This window comes from Talpa europaea, assembly GCF_964194135.1.
Source record: "Talpa europaea genome assembly, chromosome: 12".
NCBI classification, from domain to species: domain Eukaryota; kingdom Metazoa; phylum Chordata; class Mammalia; order Eulipotyphla; family Talpidae; genus Talpa; species Talpa europaea.
The window spans coordinates 2957779-2978547 of NC_140079.1; the positions used below are offsets into that span (position 1 = coordinate 2957779).

Genomic DNA, 20769 nt, shown 5'->3' on the forward strand with positions numbered 1-20769 from the left:
AAGCAGCACAAGGTGAATTCAGAAAGATTAGAGGACTTGACTTTTTTAAGATCAAAAGAGCTGTCCCATCAAGATTTCCTGGAAATGCTCAAGTTTTAACAACTATTGTGGGCTAATCTTTGGAACTTACCTCTCTTGAAGAGTAATTATGACTCCACTCTGCCCTTTGCCTTGTTAACTCCTTTTACTGCTAGTGGGTAGATTCTCTCTTCAACTTCTCAGCCAGCCCTCCTATATACTATATTCTGTTTGGGTTTTTGTAAAGTCTCCTACACTACACAGGAATCTTTTGTATGATTATCCCATGGTCACATTTTTCTTTTATTAATGTTGCCTCAGAATTAACAGATTTTATTATTATTTATTTCATCAACTTCACTTATTAGATGTTTTATCTGAAACTATCTTCTCCCTCCATCTTGTAATTTCTTAATCTCTCCTTTCTAATCTTATTGCAGCAGTATCTGCCTCAAAGGATTCCTGTGAGGATTAAGGTAGTTACTCTGTAGTTACTTTAAGGAAGTGTATTGTACATACTCAATAAATATTAGCAAGTATAAAATATTCAAAAGCACCTGACACTTCAGTGACCCAAACTTACCATTTAAGCTTCTAGTTTGTGACTTATTCTTTCAAAACTCAGAGAGTAATTTGAAATAACGTAAAAAGTTGTTTGGATCATGTACCGTTCTTCTAAGTTCAACAGAACTTTCTCAAAACTAAGAGTATATGTGCAGTTGTCTTTCTATATGGCATGCTGTTGTTGTGTTGTTTTTTTTTAATCTAAAGTAAGTGTTATTAGTTATTACTATTTTATGATGACCCCCAGTGGCAGTGAATAGGGAGGGTCTTAGAAGCTGTCACCAAACTCAGCCATCCCACTGACAAATGTAGTCCTGTAACTGTGTCTGCCTATGGGGTGTGCATATCGCTGCTGGTTCTTGACCTTAAAAGCACAGGATGTTGACTTCTCTGATCCCTTTCTCCTTCCTACTGGACTGCAGATGGTGAAACCTGGACCAACTGCCATGGATGGATGTACAATCAAAGTCAGAAGTTAAGAATAGCATACCCATGTACTCTCAAAAATCTTGCCCCACTCTTGGTATTGATATATAAATAAAAAATAAGCTTCAGTTCTGACTTCATAATTGTAGTAGTTTAGCCTATTTGTGGTTAAACACAAATCTTTAATTTGTGCAGAAAAAAATTCAATGTCTACAGTAAGTATAAATTTACCTTGAATTAGTATAATTTGAGATAGTTACCTCCCTATATTAATATTCTGAGTTTCTTCAAAATAAACTATAGGGAACTTTTAACATTTTATTTATTATCTGTCCTACTTGTGAATAAGAAATGTTTGAGGAGCCTCCCCAGTGGCGCAGTGGTTGAGCGCTGGGTTGTGAAGCTGCTCGCAGCCTCTGCAGCGCTGGTTCAATCTCCCGCTGCAGCGAGGGTCCCACACAATGCGCAGACTTCTCCTGCCGCCCGCTGCTCCCCTCAGCAGTGTACTTTGGTCCTTCTGCCTGTTCTGCTCTCCGCTCTGGCTCTGGTGAATTATTTCACCCTCCCGCGCTTCTGATTGTACCCAGTGCTTATATAAATAAATAAATCTTAAAAAAAAAAAAAAAGAAATGTTTGAGATTGGATGAAAATAATTTCAGTCAGTAGAGTCTTTACACCTTAAGTATGTTATGCCTTAACTGCTATTTCACTTTACTAACAAAGTACAAACCTAAAAGCAGCCATTTTAACAATATCATAATTATGTAAAATTTCCATAATCTAATATACACAATCTAATACAGGCTCCAGGAATTATGTGACTGAAGTATGAGAGGCTTGAAGGTGTTGATTCTGCCAGGTAGCTGAGACACTGTTATGTTTTCTGTCAGTGAAAAAAGAAATCAACACTGATATTATATGACATTATATTTTCCCCAAAAGAAAGACTACATATTGCTCAAATCAAAGTAAATATACTTTATCACTATTTCTTGAGAGACAAGAAATAGAAATGCACTTTCAATAAGTGAAATTAAGTGTGAATATTTTTGCTAATCACAGAACAATATCGTTCTAGACATAATCTGTGAGAAAATTCCCTCTTAAAGCATCAGAGATAAGGTGCAATTTATATTCACACTTTTTCACCTCATTACAATCTTTTGTGAGCAAGCTTTAGCCTGGAGCATCCGCCTGTGCTTCTGGTGAGGCAGTTAGAAAGCAAAATTGGGCTATTTGTGCTATCAAAGTTTGCTTTAAAGCTGTTCTACACAAACTTCATGTGACCTCTCAATTAGTTAACCAACCTCCCCTCTTACAATATTAAAGAAGTGAGATGTTTGTCTCTTACAGTTATAACTTAAAACTTGCTTAAGACAGGTTCATAATTTTCGTCATCAATTTAATGTACTGTTTCCAAAAGAGAAATGTACATCTAAATGGAAAATATGGGTGTATCCAATTTAATATAATTTCTCTTGGGTTTTTCAATAACTTCTACTTTCACCCAAAGGGGAATTTATCCACCTCTACCTTTGTAAAGCAGGTGGTAAACCATTTCTTGTACAACACCATTTAAAATCCCTGCACCCTGTGCATTTTTACTGCAGCATAATAAGTTATTACTATCTAAACACTTTCCATACTACATAATGATACAGGCTGCATTTCATTTACAGGCAAAAATATTTTCCAGCTTTTCCTATAACAAAATGCAGTTGCCATATGAATAAAACTGCCCCTCTGTGCTCACAGAACTAAATAAAAAATTCCTACTTCATGTAGGCAAAGATGATCCTAATGACAGTCTTTACTGAGGAGTTGCTTCAAGTTCTTTGCCAGGGAATTGTTTAAGGCTGATTCGTTAGAATTATCTTATACTTCTGTGCAGTTACTTAAGACCTACCTAGGCCATCATTGAACTGACCTTTTCTCTCATCCTCACTAGAGAGATTTAAAGTTAAACATCATTAACAATCTAATCTGAATATCTGGATGAATAATTTAATGAGTTAACAGATAAACTGATGAATAGTTCAATAGGCAGCTAAGCATAGTTTAAGTTATAAACACAATGTCAGACTTTCTTGTAATGTCAGGTTCTTGGATTATAACATTCTCTGAATATTAGAGACTAAAATAAATGATCTAACAAGCCATAAATGAGTCAACGCCACAATTTGACTTTTAATTCCTGCCTTGACACTAAACATATTAAATATATTAGTATTATTAACATTATTTTAAATCCATGATTTGGGTTGCTATTTTATTTTCTTATATTATTAAATAACTTTTTCTTAAGGACTTCTTAAACTTCATTTCTTGTAGTGAATTACACCTACAAAAACAAGTCTTATGTTATTGTAAAATATTTGCCATTTCAGAGTTTTTAAATAGCATCATGTTGCAAAATACCTGCTGCATCTGAACAAAATTAAGACTATTGGAATCAAATTTTAGTCATGCCATAAGCCACAAGTAACTGTGGGGTTAATATGAGGAGAGTTTGTAGTTGTCAGGATTAGGGGAAATTGCCTTCACATGCGCTCGCGCTCTCTCTCTCTCTCTCTCTCTCTCTCTCTCTCTCTCTCTTCCCACCCCCACTTTCTCCCTCTCTCCCTCTCCTGTAATCTGGAGGAAACCAGGAGCTGTGCAAAACACCCTGTAATTGCCTTGTCTGCTGTAGAGTCTCAAGAAAAAGAAAGAGCCAATGAATGTGCAGATTCGGAGATCCTCGGAGAGATTTATAACAAAGCGGTATTTCTCTTGATATTTATTTTTTGGTAATAATTCTTTTTTTGCAGACACTGAGAAAGCAAGCATTCACGATATGGACTTTGAATATGCTCAAAATGTCAGCTAACTCTTGTTTCTTAAAATTTCAAAAAGATAAACTTGGAAGTCCAGTTTCCTTGTCCGTAGACAAAAGAAGGGATTGGAGGATGAGGTCCAGGGAAAAGTGGGGAAAGATCTTTCGCGTCTGGACATACGCAGATTCTTTGTTGATGTTGTTGGCATTCCACCTTATGCTCACCCTGCCACAAAGACTCTCTTCTCCTCACCCCTAATTTCTAATGTCGCAGCTATAATTATACTTTATAATATCGAACAGTTTAGCCATCTCTTTCTTTCATGTCTTGATTTTCCTTAACACATGCTTCAGGGTCAAACTTCTCTCAAATAGGTAGGGAGTGTTAATTTCCTACACAGGGATATTTGCCTCCTTTAGAATAATTAGAATATCAGTTATAAGGATCATAATTTCTTTGTTTGTTTAACAGACTTAATATGTTTAGAAGAGCTTTATGATGTCAGAAAATTCATCTAAATAAAAATACAGCGATATTCCATCAACCCCGTACACCTCCCTGTTGCCAGGCTGAGCCTCCACCGTTATCAATATATATAATCTGGATTTTGATAGAAACAATCCATGACTACAAATGTGACAACAAGGCAAAAAGCAGTCTATAATACAAAGGGATAGTGACAGGTATTTGTTGTGTTGCTTTAAGAGGCCGATATTCATATGTACTTAGTGTCAATTTGAAATAATTTTCTGAAATGACCATATAGATAATTTCCTCATAGCACATGGTCTTCAACTACTTTCTTATGCACCTCTAAGAAAAGGACTTCAGATTAGTTGTGATGCTTCAGGAACACAGGGCACAGGAAGGAATTTTGTTTATTTCAAATACACTGTTTCTTTTAACCAATCCTTAAGAAAAGTAAATAAAACTTCTACTGTCACTTCAAATCACCCATTTATTTACAACTAATCCTCTATTTTAGCATTTCTAACTTTTGGAAAAATGGTCTGAGAAAAAAAGGAGACACAATCACATTTTCTACTCTTGGAAAAATGATCTGAAGAACAAAGGAGACAATCAGATTTTCAAGTCTTGGAAAAATGATCTGAAGAAAAAGAAGAGACACAATTACAAGTGCATTTTTTTCTCTCACTACTCCAAGTTCACATTATTAATGTATTCTGATTCATATGCAATATCTAGATACTCCCGGAGATGGTATTTGGATATTTCACTGTCATCTCAAACTCAGGATATCTAAAATTGAATATATAAATTCTCTGGCCTCTGTAAGGCTCACTAAATCAGATTCCCCCAGGAAAGTTCCTATCCCTGCCCCTTACACCCCACCCCTATTCTTTAGTCCTACCTTTCTTGAAATATTTTAATATTTCATGTTCCAATAGCCAGCCAATTTTTTTAAAATGAGATTTTTTTTTCAATGTTTAGACCTTTTTTTCTGGAAAAAAAAATCCCATTTTAGTCCAATTGCCAAGTTTTCTACCCATACCACTTCTGATGTGATCCCAGATTTGGGGTCATCACTTCAATCCTGAGTTGGTCCATAATGACCTCCTTACTAAATGTTAGTGTTCTCTTATCTCAGTCAAACAGAACTGAGCTAAAATCTATATTAATAGCATCACTGCCTGTAACAAATCTTCAGCATTCTCAATTTTCACTCTCTCCAGATCTGTGTCCAGGTTTTTGCATGTACGCGCCATAATATGATGGTAGTTATGTAAACACAGATTAATATCTATTGTTTATTGCATGGAATAACGTACATCAAAGCCCCTTGCATCTACATAAGGTGTGGAATCACTACATTTTCATTTCCTCAGTCCTTTATCTTCACGAAAATCTCTTGGAACTCTGTTGCAGTTTGGTTTATCCACAAAGATAATACAAAATCAAATCTTAATTTATTGAAAATAATTTAAGATCTTGTCCTAACTTTTTTGCTCAAAAGGGCATTGACTGGTTTAATAGTTCCTTCTTTTATTAGTTGTTATCATTACTATTAATATAACTAGTACTGAGGTAATGCTGGTTTACAACGCTGTATATGTTTTAGAAATATACATTCACAGCTCTTCAAATGTGTTTGGCCACACCACACCCACCACCCCAGTGTCATTAATCCTCTCCCCAAGTCCACTGATTCCCCTCCACCCTCTCCTCTCTGTCTCCCTCTGGTAGCCTCAGTGCTGCTCTTAGATTCAAGGGTTTGTTTCGGTTCTTATTGGGTCTGTTCTTTTCATTTGCTTCCTTATATTTCATCTATGAGTGAAATAATTTGGAATTTGTTTTTTCTTTCTGGTTTATTTTACTTAGCATCATCCCCTCTAGTTCCATCCATGTTGGTGCAAATGTCAAAATTTCAGCTTTTAAAACAATAGCTGATCAGTATTCCATTGTGTTCAGACTGGATGATCTTTATCCACTCATAGGTCATTGGAAACTCAGTAGTGCTACAATGCACGTAAGGATACAGGTATCCCTTCAATTAGTGTTTTTGCTTTCTTCATGGGAGTGGAATTACTGGATCATATGGTAGATCAATTTTTAATATTTTGAGAAACCTCTGTATTATTTTCCATAGGGTCTGGATCATTAGACATTCCCACCATCAAGATACACGACTTCCCTTTTCCTCACACCCTTGTCAACTCTTGTTGTTGCTGGACTTTTTGATATGAGCCATCCTTTGGGGTGTGATGTGGCATCTCACTGTTGTTTCGATTTGCATTTCCTTGACAGTAAACCATAATGAACATCTTCTCATGTGTCTCTTGGTCATCCTTATGTCTTTTTTGGAGAATTACCTATTTAACTCTTATGCCCATTTTTGATTGCATTTTTGTGTTTCATATTGTTGAGTTTTATGAGTCTTTGTAGATTTCAGACATCAGCCCCTCCCTTGTCAGATGTATGATGTGCAAATAATCTCTGCCATTCAGTAGTCCTTCTGTTTTAATTATAGATTTGTTCACCATGCAGAAGCTTTTTAATTTGATGTAGTCCTGCTTGTTTATTTTTTTTACATCCTCTTTATTTCTACCAGGTATTTTTTTTGTTCTGAAGATACCGTGCGGTGATATATAGCGTTCTATACTTATATCCTATCTTACATTGACAGCACGTTAATCTTGAGTTCCTTCTATCATTCCACATTTTTTCCTCTTTTCCCCTCCACAATATTTTATGCTTTTGGTGTCTTATTGCTTCCAAGTGAGGGTTCTTTTCCTTTTATAGAAATTCCATTAATTTCTCTTGCAAGGCCATTTTAGAGAAGATTAATTCTTTCAACTGTTATTTGTCTGTAAACCTCTTTATCACTCCTGTAAGTCTGAGAAGAGGGTTCTTAGTTGAAGGTTTTTACCTTTCAGCACTTTGAGTATGTAATGCTATTCCCTGTCTCTCATAAAGTTTCTCGTAGTGTCTTTCAATTCTACCAATCTGATCTGCAGATAACTTCAAAATGCTTGCAATTTTTTTTGCCCCTGTGCATTTTCTCACAAATGCAATTATCTCTTTCTCAAAATTTCTTATCCTGTCTTCTGTTTCTTTCTCTGATGCACTCTACCATTACTCATCCAATAATCAATTCAATGTCATCTCTCAGAAGTATATTTCTAGCAAAGCTGAAGAAAAAAATTGTTATATTTAACATCAAATTACTAATATATCTGCATTTTTATGAAATGTTCCCTATGTTTAGGTAGAGATGTGCATTTCCTTTCTAAATTTCTGCTCTTACAATTAAGTATTTACACTTACAATACACAGTATGTACTGCTGTGATTCTGTGTGCCAATAACCATAAAAATAATTGCAGCTAACATTTTTAGAAACTTCTGTGTATGTGGCATATACTTATTTGACAGTCTACAAATATAATTTCTAAACTTTACAACAACCTGGTGAAGTAGGTATTTACCATCCTTTTTAAATAGAGACTGGGTTATAATAAGAAAGACCAAAATACTTGTTTGAGATCACACAGCTCTTCATAGTGTCAATACTCAATTTTATTGTGGGCCGTGTTGAGTGATATTCCCCCAAGGTTCTTGCCATTGGAATATCAGAATGTGACCTTATTTGGAAATAGGATCTTTGCAAATGTTATCATGTAAAGATGAAATTATGCCCAATTCAGGTGGGACCTAATCCAGTATGATCCATGGCCTTAAAATGAGAGAAAGTAGAGACATAATGCTAAAGTGTTATGGTGGAGGAAGAGATTTCAGTGTTTATCTACAAGCCAAGGAACATCAAAGACCTTGGCAACACCAGAATTAAGAGAAAGACATGGGATCCATTCTGTGGTAAAGACTTCAGGGAGAACATGGCCTGTGACTCCTCGATTGGAGACTTTTTATACAAACCAATGTGTGGTAACTTGTTACTGCCATCCCAGGAAACTAAAACACAGGGTGGGAAGTAATAAAAAAAGAATACAGTTAAGAAAGTTTGATATTAAATGTTGTTTGTAACAGAGGAATCTACCAAAAGGGGAGGTTCCATGTTCCTGCCCCGCCTAATGAGGGGCAGAGCTGAGCAACCAGGTGTGTATATAGAACACTCAGAGAAACACTTGCAGAACGAGACACGTGAAGGAAGGTCACTTGCTTCTGGACTTCGGACTCGTACCAGGGACTTGGGGGCACGGCAGGAAAGACATGGGGAACTGAAACAAGGAAAGACCCTCGGGAGAGCCGTAGGTGAGAAACACATGGGGAGGCTGACTTGGCAGCGTTTGTCTTGACTTGCACTCTTGTTTCCCCCTTCCACACTCACCTGGCCATTCTGCCTCCTCCCACTGGTTCCCTGCCAGAAGGTGCCTTAGACTTGTTGCAAGTTTTCAGACCTCAGAAGCCTCACTTTTGGCTGGGCATTCACCCATAGGGAAATGTGTGCCATTGGCTGCTTTACTGGGAAACTATACTTTAGCCTTTCTCTTCTTCCCTCTCTATACACAACAGTTCCGTTAAAGATCTTCCGCATTCAGAGTAAGCTTTGTCTTTATATGGCAGATGGCAGAATCTCTTCAGCACATCCAAGTTTTGGGTTCCTGGGTTACCCCTCAGTCATCCCACTAACAATTTCAATCATATACAACTTAGGAAAACACTATTGTTTCCCACTTTATTTTTGGCTACATCAATTTAAAAGTATCAGGTGTAAGTCATTCCTTTTGCATAAGCCATTGCATAAATAATGCCAAACACCTCTTTCATCAGTAAAAATAATCATACTTTCACAATTGATGATTTGAGCATTTTCTTTCTTACATAAAGTATATCCTTGAAGGAGTTAATGATACTACTTCTATAAGAGCTGCAAAATTGTAAAGTTTAAATACCTTGAGAGGGGGGACAATGCTGAAATTTACCTAAGCTGCTGTGTAAATGTTCAAAAGTCTTAACCACAGCAAGACTGGTGAACAGAACATTCTTTGTGTGTTTATTTAATGGGACAACTCATCCTAGCAGACAGAAATATCTTCATTTCACTCTTTGTGCTTCAACTTGTGACAAAATGCAAACTGACTTCCCTTACAATTCTTATTCTCTGCTATTTATATTAGCAGGAAAATAATAGAAAATTGCCTGTGAAGAGGGAATGCTAAACTATTCAAATAATACATAATTGAAGTAACTACCCATATAGTGCTTAATCGTATGCTTAGATGGGACAGGTGAAAATATGCAGGTAGATATTTTGCTTAGAAAGAGGAAACTATTGAATATAACCATTATACTAATCTCTCTTTAATAAGTTACTTTTATAAGTTCCACCCTATGGTTCTTAGAAGATTCAGTACTTCCTCACTGAGACAGAAATTAAATAGGACAGTCTGATTTTATCCATAGTATTCTTGTCCTGTACTACTAACCTGAAAAATTAATGAGCTCTCAACCATAGACTTCCTTTAGCCTAGAACATTCTTGCTGGTTAATTTTAGTTTCCTGTAGTTAACTGCATGCTTGTATGTGATTAAATATTACTATATGGGTGAGGGATGTTTGTTTTCATTTTTTTCCCTACCAGATTAAAACAAAATCTCGAAAATCTGAATAGGTTGTTGAAGGTTTACCTATGTCTATGAGTTGCTATCTTTTATTCATATTAGCATATTAACACCTTGTGACAAATTATGATGTCTAAATGTCCTTGGAAATACATGCTTCTTAAGGTGTTAAGAGTAGAAGGCAGTTTAGAAATAATCTAGTAAACTTTTCTTAAGAATTCTAACTTCCATACCAGGTATCTCAATGCAACTGTAACAATATGGGGGGAAATAGAGCCACCCTTATGGCCTACAAGTTAAGTCTCAGCTCTACCACCGCATAGACTGAGTTCGATTCCCAGCCAGGGAGCTGACCCACATGGTGCAGCAAACCTCCCCTGTCTTGCACATTACTCCCCTCAGCAGTGTGTTTCAGTATATCTGCCTGTTCTACTCCCCATTCTGTCTCTAACTCTAATGAATCCTCTCACCCCCCCACACCTCTGGTCTACACCCCAGTTGTACTATGCAAAAATACATAAAATCTTTTTAAAAATATAGAAAATATGACAGACAGTGAAGATAGATGGAGGATAAAACTGAGATAATAAAAAATGTTTTCAAAACAATATCTAATAAATGATTTTTACCCAAAATATGCAAAGAACTTCTAAAAATCAGTAAGAAAATCATTTAATTTGCTAATTAACAAATTAATGAGAGACATGCATAGATACCCCACCAAAGAAGATAAAAAGATGGCAAACTAGAATATGAAAATATGCTCAACATTATAAGTCATCAGTGAGTTACACATTAAAACAATGAGATACACGACATACCTCTTACAATGGTAAAACCCCAAGCAATGAAAATACCAAATGCTGGTTAGAATGTGCAGTAACAAGAACTCTCATCCACTGCTGAGGGGAGTGTAAAATGGCACAGCCACATTAAAAGACAGTTTCGCAATTTCTCAGAAAACTAATATGGGAACTCCCTGCTAGCACAAGGGGTTAAGATGCAGCACTATGAAGCTGTGTGCAGCCACTGCAGCACCAGTTCAATCCCCGGCCGGGGAGGTGACCCACAGGGCACAGCAGACCTTGCCTGTCTCCCTGCTGCTCCCCTCAGCAGTGGATTTCAGTAGATTTGCCTGTTCTGTTCCCCACTCTGTTTCTGGTAAATCCTCTCACCCCCCCCACACCGCACCTCTGGCCTGTACCCCAGTTCTTGTGTGTGCAAATAAAAAAAAAAAGAAAACTACCATACCCCTTCCATATGATCCAGCGGTGGTAATTCTTTGCATGTTCCCAAATGAGTTGAAAACTTACACTCTCTCAACAGTCTGCATATGAGTATTTATTGCAGCTTTAGTAATAATTGTCACAACTTGGAAGCAACCAAAATGCCCTTCAGTAGGTGAATGGATTAAATAAAACTGTGGCACATTTAGACACTCACATATCATTCAGCAATAAAGGCAGTGAGCTAGCAAGGCTGAGAAAAAAGACATAGAATAGGCTCAATTGCATAATATTGAATGAAAAAAGCAAATCTTTAGAGACTACATGTTGTATGATTCCAAATATGTGACTTTCTAGAAAAGGCAAATCTATGGAGATCGTTAAAAGGTCAGTGATTACCAGGAGTTGGGGAGGAGGCGGAATGAAATGCCAGAACACGGGAGATGTTTAGTGCAGGGAAACTTTTATGTACAATGCTGGAATGTTGGCTACGGGGTGTTATGCACGGCTCAAGGCCACAGCTACACAACACCTACACAGCGTCCCGGGGTAAACTATGGACCTTGGGTGTCAGTGGACATTTGTTGATTGTAACAAGCAGTCTGCTCGGGTGTGGGGTGATAGGAGAAGTAATAATGCACTTTGGTTCTGCGTGTTAACCACAACTGAGAACAGGCATCTAGTAAATATCACTATATGTGTTTCTGCCTCGGTTTCAAATCTGATTTCAAAAGAGAAAATAAATGTTTCTGAATGATCTGTTTTTGTTTTATTGTAAAATGTTCACCTATTATTTCAATTAATTCTTGAATTCATGAAGAAGTTATTGTATTATGATCTGATGAAAGACGGAGGAATTACAAACCCATATCCTTAGGGAGGGTTCTTATAGTTCAGGGAAAATGTGTATTTGAAAAGAAATATTAGCTGGGTTAAAGTGGTAGATGTACAAAGAATTCTATAGATAAAAGATTAAAGGTGTTCAGAGCTGAACACACTTTAGGTGTGTGAATCAAGTTAAGTTTAATGCACAGATTTCATGTGCATTAGCAATAAAGGCAAGAGGGAGTGTTCTCCCCCGCCCCCCGCCGTCTCATCCCTTCACTGACTGAATGATATGGGAAGGAAACCATTCTAGAGCCTAGAGCCGGGAGCTCCCGACTGGAGTGTCTGTGCACAATCACTTTCCAAGTGGAAGGAAAGCAGAGCAAGTTTTAAAGGCAATAATTTTCTAGATATTTTAAATCCCTCAGGAGCTTTTTCTTAAAGTTCATCTTCTTGGGGTCACTTCTGATGTGAAAACTTCATGCGTGGTTTTCCTGTGACAGTGTCCCGTGAAACTCCTCACCAAATATAAAATCCATCCAGAGCCTGTTCTTTACTTTACAAAGGTGTGGAGAACCCAACATGCCGAACGAAAGGACAAGACTCTACTGCGTTTGCATTTGTGAGTCACTTAGCTTCCTATCAATTATGTTTTAACAAAATTAAAGAGGGATCAGACTAGTTTTAGATTGTGTATGAATTAATGTATTATAAATTAATATAAATTAACATGAATACTCAATTATTAATGATAATATGAATCATTTTGATTACTGATGACTGCTATTCTAATATAACTTGGATGAAGCTTAAAATATTAAATAACACTGTTAAACAAAAGACTATTTTATTCCCATCCACTTAATATGTAAGCAAGATTTTTATGTATATATTTAAAAAGTGAAATATGAAAGAACCATGTTTATCTCATTCAGAGATATTTTCAATGACATTTTGTTTCATTTAAATATATTTGTTGCATATTTATTTTTGTTTTACCAGCTGTGTATGAATAGTCAGCTTTATGAAAATTGAATCAATAAGAAAAAGATTTTTACACTTAAAGAGTTTTATGATCTGTAAATTTAAAATAGTTTGCTTTGCACACACTTTTTTTTTATCAGACAAATATAATAGGGTAGTCATAGAAGACTGTCAAGCATAGTTACATATCACATTTAAAAAAAAATCTATAGGCTAAGTAAAAGGGAAATACAAGTTCAGTAAGGCACAGGGACAATGTAAAACCCCTGCTTCTACAAAATAACTTTTGTAGAATTATGGAAGACTCAAATATCCATGATATTTACATTCTGTTTTTTCAAAAAAGTAATTAAATAGTGTATTGGAAACTTCGCATTAACAATTATTTAAATCTGCTGAAAATTTTCATATATCAAATTAACAACATATGATAACATAAGTGATTATTATTTTTTCTTTTTGGATTATATGAATTAAATAACTTAAAGACCAATGCTCAGAATAAAGGCCTAATTAAAGAAGGATGGCGATCTGGAAGTTGAATTGTTTGATGAGTGAGACAAAACAAGTGAAACGAAATCTTGAAAAGTTGTGATATTCCTGGAAAGCTCCAGTGAAAACACAAAATGGGTCTCTTGAGTAACTTGATGTTTTCTTATAGTCAACTATATTAAAACAAACAAGCAGATGAAATCAATTTTGATAAAATGCACTTTAATGCAATGTACTAAAAATATACCATGTAATCAATATCAAAATTATGTCTGAATTCGAGTGGGTTTTGTACTCAGTTTAGAGAAGCCATTCTCAGTTTAGAGAAGCCACGTTCTCTGGCCAGTGTTTCCTGAATTTTAGTCATTCATGTACCACGCTTTCATTTTCCATCTCTGTGCCAGAGAAAATCGCATTTCCTTTTTGCCAGTTTTTCATATTAAATGGCCTATATTGATGTTATTTTTTACTGAACCATTGTATTAGTTTTGCTTGAATTTATTCTTACTAGTTTTAAAAGATGCATCAATTTTTCACCTGCCAACATAGCAGGCAACCATAAAAACAAATACAACTTAAAATGGTGTCATATTCAGGTGGATATTTTCACCTAGCCAACCAAACCGAAGCCAGCTTTTGTGCTAAAAAGACGGAGGGGATCATCAGTTGTTTCAAGAATGTATAATGCACTAGGGTCAAAATAAGGGGGGGTGCAATTGTATGGGGAATATAACCAAAATGAAAATGCATACATTGTGCAAAAATGAAAAATGATGTAAGAATTATATAAAATAAAATATTTAAAAAATAAAAAAAAAGAATGTATAATGCAGCAAACTTTTCCGTTGAAGTACTCAGGATTAAAGACGAAACAAGGTGCTCCTGCCAGCATTGCTTCAAAGTGCCAGGGCCAGCTGCAGCCCTAGTGGCTCGGTGGGCAGAGGTCCCTCCCAGGCCAAAACCCTAGGAAAGCTTGGCAGGTGCTGAGCAGGAGTCGTAGGGCACAGTATATTTTATAACTCAGGTGACTGTCATTTAAATTCCAGGATTGCTGCGTAATATTCCATTGTGTTATGTACCTAATCTTCTTGATCCAGTCATCTATTTTTGGGTTGTTTCCATAGCTTAGCTATTGTGAATAGTGCTGCTAGAAACAGGGGTGTGGGTGCCCTTTTGAATTAATGTTTCCATGACTTTGGGGAATTGTATGGGGACTATAACCAAGATGAAAATGTATACATTGTGCAAAAATGAAAAAAAATGATGTAAAAATATATAAAATAAAAAATTTAAAAATAAGAAGCTCAAAAAAAGAAAATGGCCCTTTGACTTCCCCAACTTGAGGGACATTCCTCTGATTTCTCTTACTCTGTGTCTCCCAGATTCCTTTCCTGCTCAGGCCAGTTCTTGATTCTTTATGCTTTTGTCTCTCACTTTTTGCTGGCAACCTCTCCCAAAAGTTAAAAAAAAAAAATAAATCCCAGGATTGGATTTGATGTAGAGGATTTAAAACTCACAACTGTTTCAAGTCTGTGGTATTTCTACGTTTCTCTGTGTTCGTGGGCTTTATCATATTTTATTGGGATCTGTCAGGCTTTTCTAACTTTTTGGTCTCTGATTTCTTAAGATAATGTTACAAAGAGAAGATCTAAGGGATTCTGACTATTTTTATGTCAGTGATGTCTATAGAAGAATCTGTTTTTTTTTTTTTTAAGGAGGTGTATGAGTCATAGAGGAACTTCCAGAAAGATGTGGAATAATAGATTTTGAAATGACTGATCTCCACTTCCCTGTAGGTAATCAGACATCAAGGATCTAGACTTGTGTTTTTTTCTAGTTGCCTTACATGAGCGAAGCACATAACTTAAGGTAAAGTAGGTAAAGTCCATAGTATCTGTCAAATACAACCTCTAGATTCTTATGTTTTCATTACTCTGAACATTTTACTAGCATCTTGGCTATCATCTGTGATTAGAGACATGAATATTTCCCCTAGAAATCAAATGTTATTGCAAAAGATACAGTGCTTCCCTCTGACAGTGTATCATTCTATTATGATTTGCCTGTTTGGCACATATGTTTTTAGAAATTTGTAATCTCACAGCTTGATGTCAGATGATAAATAATTATTTTATTAAAACTAGAGGCAGTTCCCCAAGATAGTTTAGGAAATTGACTTCTCTGTAATGCAAATACATTTTCTCCATTGTCCTTAGAACAGAGAGAACTACCAAAAATGTATTTTGAATGAACAATTCCATTCCCATTAGAAGACCTTTCAAATAAAATGCTTACAATGCCAGATCACAATAATTGTGTGTGTATGATTCCCTAAGTAAAATAAATGCAGGGTTGAATTGTGTAAGACGATAGCAGTAGTGTTGTGAGTATGGAAGGCTTGTGGACAACTCTTTTATTTCCCACTTTCCTGAAATGAAATCATATCATCTTTTATTGAAATATATCAATAATATACAGCTTGAGTTACTTATTTCAAGAGTCTGTGACCATGTTGTTTCCCAAACATCATCTGCTTTGCCATAAGTCATTCTTTAATAGTCCAATCACTATCATGTAACTTCCTTCTTCATGGTTTTTCTGTCAGATTTATTTCTTGTATTGAGCTTCACATACTTTAACTCAGATGTTCTTTATGCCAATTTATGTCTCTTATAACTGAGTTGTTTTTAAAATCTGCATTAATTAATTCTTTCTGTGAATCAGCAATGACTCATTTGTAGTCAAGAACAACTCAGATACCTGAAAAGAACAAACACTAGAGCTTTAAGTCTATCTCAGATTGAACTATTTCTCTTTAAAAAAAAAAAAAACTTTTAGGTATCCTAATTCTTTGGATCTTTGCTTCTCTTATACTGTCCCCATGTGACTCTAGTATTGTTCAGTGACTTGAAATCACCCAAATCCTTTTCCATAGTCCCCCACCATTCTGACAAATGTGGCTGTTCTCTTAGAAGTTATTCAAGGATTTTGTAAATTAGTAATACTGCTTGATTGTAGCTCTACCTCTACTTCTGTGTCTATCTCCATCTATCTGTGCATCCATCTATCATCATTTTGCTAGCATCATCCATGTGTAATCTACCTAATCTGTCTAATTGCACATACATATTTACAGTGGATTTCAGTAGATCTGCATATTCTGCTTTCCATTCTCTCTCTAGTGGATCCTCTCATCCCCACACTTCTGGCCTGTACCCAGTTCTTATATGCATAAATAAATAAATCTTAAAAAAAGACAAGAAAATGAAAAATCACTTGCAAAACTACAACCAAGAAATAGTCACTAAATCAGAGAGACAGTATTGGTTATCCAGCCAGAATTTGTTTTGTGTTATTTTCAATCACACACATTAAGGCAATTTAATTTCAAAGAGTCTATAGGAGAAAGCGGAAGTTGATAAGGGATATATAGTAAAGTGTTAAGTATCACAAGGTTAGTGACTTCACATACAGTCTAATTGATAAAGGTGAGTTTTCTTTTTCTATACATTTGATGAAATTTAGTGTTTAAAATTGTACATATGTTAATATTCAATAATAATATATCTCTGGAAAGATTGTTATTGTCTATTACTGCTAATATTCAGATTTTAAACGAAAAAAATCAGCATCAGGGAATGTGAAAAATATCTTTAGAGGTGTCTGTTCTCCCTGGTAATGGTGTTTTCGGTTTGTTTCCTACTAAAATATTAAAAGAACAAAAAGTGCTTTCCTCGTCCCCATGCTTTCTTTATTTTTACAAGCTATTATCGTGAACTCCTGATTTTTTATGTGCTCATGTGAGATTATACATTAATTGACATTTTTTTGGTAATTAAATTGTACCAAATTAGTTATTGGAAACCTTTTCAGAAGACACTGTTGTCCATTTGTCTTTTTTATTCACTTGTTATTCTTTGAATTCTGAGACAACACAAATATTTTAGGCCTAACATTTTAATTCCTTTGCTCCAAACTTGGTGTCTGCCATTCCTTCAAGTTTTGGTAGGAAGGGAATTTACACCCCAATATCTGGTTTGCCAACTATTACTGGATATTTATAAATACAAACTTAGTTACATAATTGTAGTTATTTTTTATTAATAATAAATTATTACTTCTAAGTTGAACCCAATAGTATATGGTTAATCCTCATTGTCTCCCATTCAAAACTTTCATCTACACTTTCTTAAATTGACTCTCAGAAAGTCAATATTTATTTATTATTTTAAGGTACCTTACTAGACAAATTTTTTTAAAGATTTATTTATTTATTTATACAAGCACTGGATACAGTCAGAAGCATGGGAGGGTGAGAGAATTCACCAGAGCCAGAGCAGGGAACAGAACAGGCAGACTGACAAAATACACTGCTGAGGGGAGCAGCGGGCGGCAGGAGAGTTCTGTCTCACCATGTGGGACCCTCGCCCAGCCGCTGGGGATCGAACCAGCACTACAGAGGCTGTGGGCAGCTTTGCAGTCCAGTGCTCAATTGCTGTGCCACCAGGGAGGGCCAAAATAGACAAATTTTGAATCATTGTATCAGTACCACTTCCAAAACCAAATTATTCAGTAAAGTTCAAAGTTTCTTTTACATCTGTTTTTGTTCATGAAACATGTTGCAGAGTATTGGCAATCTAACAGCCTCACAGCTCTTTCAAAAGCGGCAGGCGTAGCGTGATGCCATACATCTGAGAAGTTGTGAACCTCTTCCCCTACATCATGTACAGTGTTATAAGCCAATGTTTCCTCAATAAAAAAATAAAATAAATAAAAATTTTAAAAGATGAACCAATGAAAAATAAGTTACTTAAAACCATTCGTTACTTTCTCTACACTATACTGTGTGTTGCATTGTATTTTTTGTTGGTATACAATGTTAGGGTTTGTTATATTAATTAAAAAATTAATTTTACCCTTTTTTGTGCTATAAAATGTTTATGTGCTTCAAAAGTCAAAAACAGAAAAATAGGCTCCTAAGGAGTCTCATATCCATTCCTAACATCTTATTCACACATCCTCAGATGTGAAAGTTTTTAATAGTTCATGATGTATTATTCTGCCTTTATGTAAAAATAGCATATTTTAAATGTACTTCATCTTAATTTATCACTTAAAAAGATATCTTGGAAATAACTCCATATTTGCTCATAGAGAATTTTCTTTACTCTTATTTTTTTTTCCAGTTACACAAAACTCAAATGTTTGGATGGACCATAGTCTATTCACCATCATTTCCATAAGTGGGCATTTAGGTCATTTCCAACATTTGCTGTCATAAATAATGGTGCAGCAATTAAAGTAGTAGAATGTATTCTATGTCAGACTTATGGAGTTATAGATTTCAAATAAATTCTTAAAAGAAACTCTACATGATCACCAAAGTATATGTTTTCTTAGGTTTTGTCATATTTCTCTCCATATCATTTATTCATTTGAAATCTGATGTTCCATACATAAGAATGTCCAGTTGTCCACAACTTCACCACTGCATTGTTAAGTTTTTAAATTGTCAATTTAGGTGAGTAGCATTATCTTAGTCTTGTTATAGGTAAACTTCAGCATCTTTTCAAATAGTAAAGAACATTTTATTTATTTATATTTTTTATTTAAGAATAATGTACAGGGCCTCCCCTAGTGGCGCAGCGTTTGAGCACTCGGCTGCGAAAGTGCCTGCAGCCTCTGCAGCGCCAGTTTGATCCCCGGCCACCAGCAAGGGTCCCACATGGTGTGCAGACCACTCCTGCCGCCCGCTGCTCCCCTCAGCAGTGTATTTCGTCAGTCTGCCTGCTCTGTTCCCCGCTCTAGCTCTGGTGAATTCTCTTACCCTTCCGCGCTTCTGACTGTACCCAGTGCTTGTATAAATAAATAAATCTTAAAAAAAAAAGAATACTGTATATATACACATATATGTGTGTAGTAAGGTATACAAATTTCAACTGTACAGCTTTTGGATATTAACAACAGTGCCCAATTCACTAGAAGTACTTTATTTTAGATTCCTTAAGATTTGTTTTTTGCAAACTAGCATAGCATCCATACATAGTGAAAGTTTTACTTCTTATTGACAACTTGTATAGATTTTATCATCTTTCATTTCCCTATGAAAATGAATCAATTCCCATTCAATACTTCAGCATTAAATATGATGTCAACATTTTGTGAGATCTAGCTGTTTTTGTTTCTATGTTTCAATTTAGATTGGTAATCTTTTTCACTTAGTTCATGTGATTAATGAAATGTAACAAATAATTCTGCCATCTGCGTAGCTGTTTTTCCTTTATTCCTACTCTCTTGCATTATTTTTTAGTGAAGCTTTTATAACATTACTCCAATTTCTACTCTACTAGCTTTGAGTTGTATATATATATATATATATATATTTATATATATATTAAACATTCCTTTGAATTTTCCATTTGGTGGTTAATTTATAAATTACAATACACATTTCTATTTCTTTACTGCAGCCTTAAATGATTTATTTCATAACTTCATAAACAATGAAAGAAATGTACAGTATCTTAAATCTGTCTTCTTTGTCCTTTCACTGTGTTTGTAATATGTATTTAGATACATATTTCAACATTTTAGCTTCATAAAACAGCATTACTATAGCTAATGTTATTTTATTTGTGTTCATATTTACTTTTTCTAGTGTTTTCATCCCTTTCTTCAATTCCAGGTTTTCACCAAGGATACTGTACCTTCATCTTGAAAAAATTCTTACTCTGTTTCTTGGACTACTATTTTGCCTGCAATACATTTGCTTGGTTTGTTTGTTTATTGCCTAGAAACATGTTTATTTTGCCTTCATTATTGACAGTTGTTTTGAAGAATATAGAATGCTGTCCCAGCTTTGTTCTTTCAATACTCCACTGAAGCCATTGCTCCTCTCTTATTCTGTGCCTTTTGAAACATTAGCTACCAGTTTCATGTCAACTCTTTGAAGGTCAGGTTGCCTTTGTTTCTGGCTGTTGTTTCAATATTTGCTTGGCTTTTTTAACAGTAGTCTCACTATGATAAGTAACTTATTATTTTTCTCTGTATTTGAGCACTTTAGTTTTATGAGCTACTTGAATCTGCAAGATATCTTTCTTTAGTTTTTGACATTTTTCAGGCATGTTTTCCTCAATGGTTCTTCTCTGCCGTTCACTTTTTTGTCTCTTGAAGACTCCATATTTATCTATCTAAACTCCTTTATTATGATACACATTGATGTTATGCTTCATTTCTTTCTTTTGTTGTCTTATTTTCTTTTTTTTTAAAGATTTATTTATTCATACAAGAACTGGAGTACAGGCCAGAGGTGTGGGAGTGAGAGGATTCACCAGAGACAGAGTGGGGAGCAGAACAGGCAGATTGACCAAAACACACTGCT

At 35.3% G+C, this 20769-nt stretch overlaps 1 protein-coding gene across 3 annotated transcripts in view; it reads left to right on the forward strand.

The window, feature by feature from the left end:
- CNTN5 (contactin 5) overlaps positions 1-20769 on the forward strand; it is a gene marked incomplete at both ends in the record, with an annotated part of 519573 nt that overhangs the window by 111180 nt on the left and 387624 nt on the right. The window lies entirely within an intron of this gene.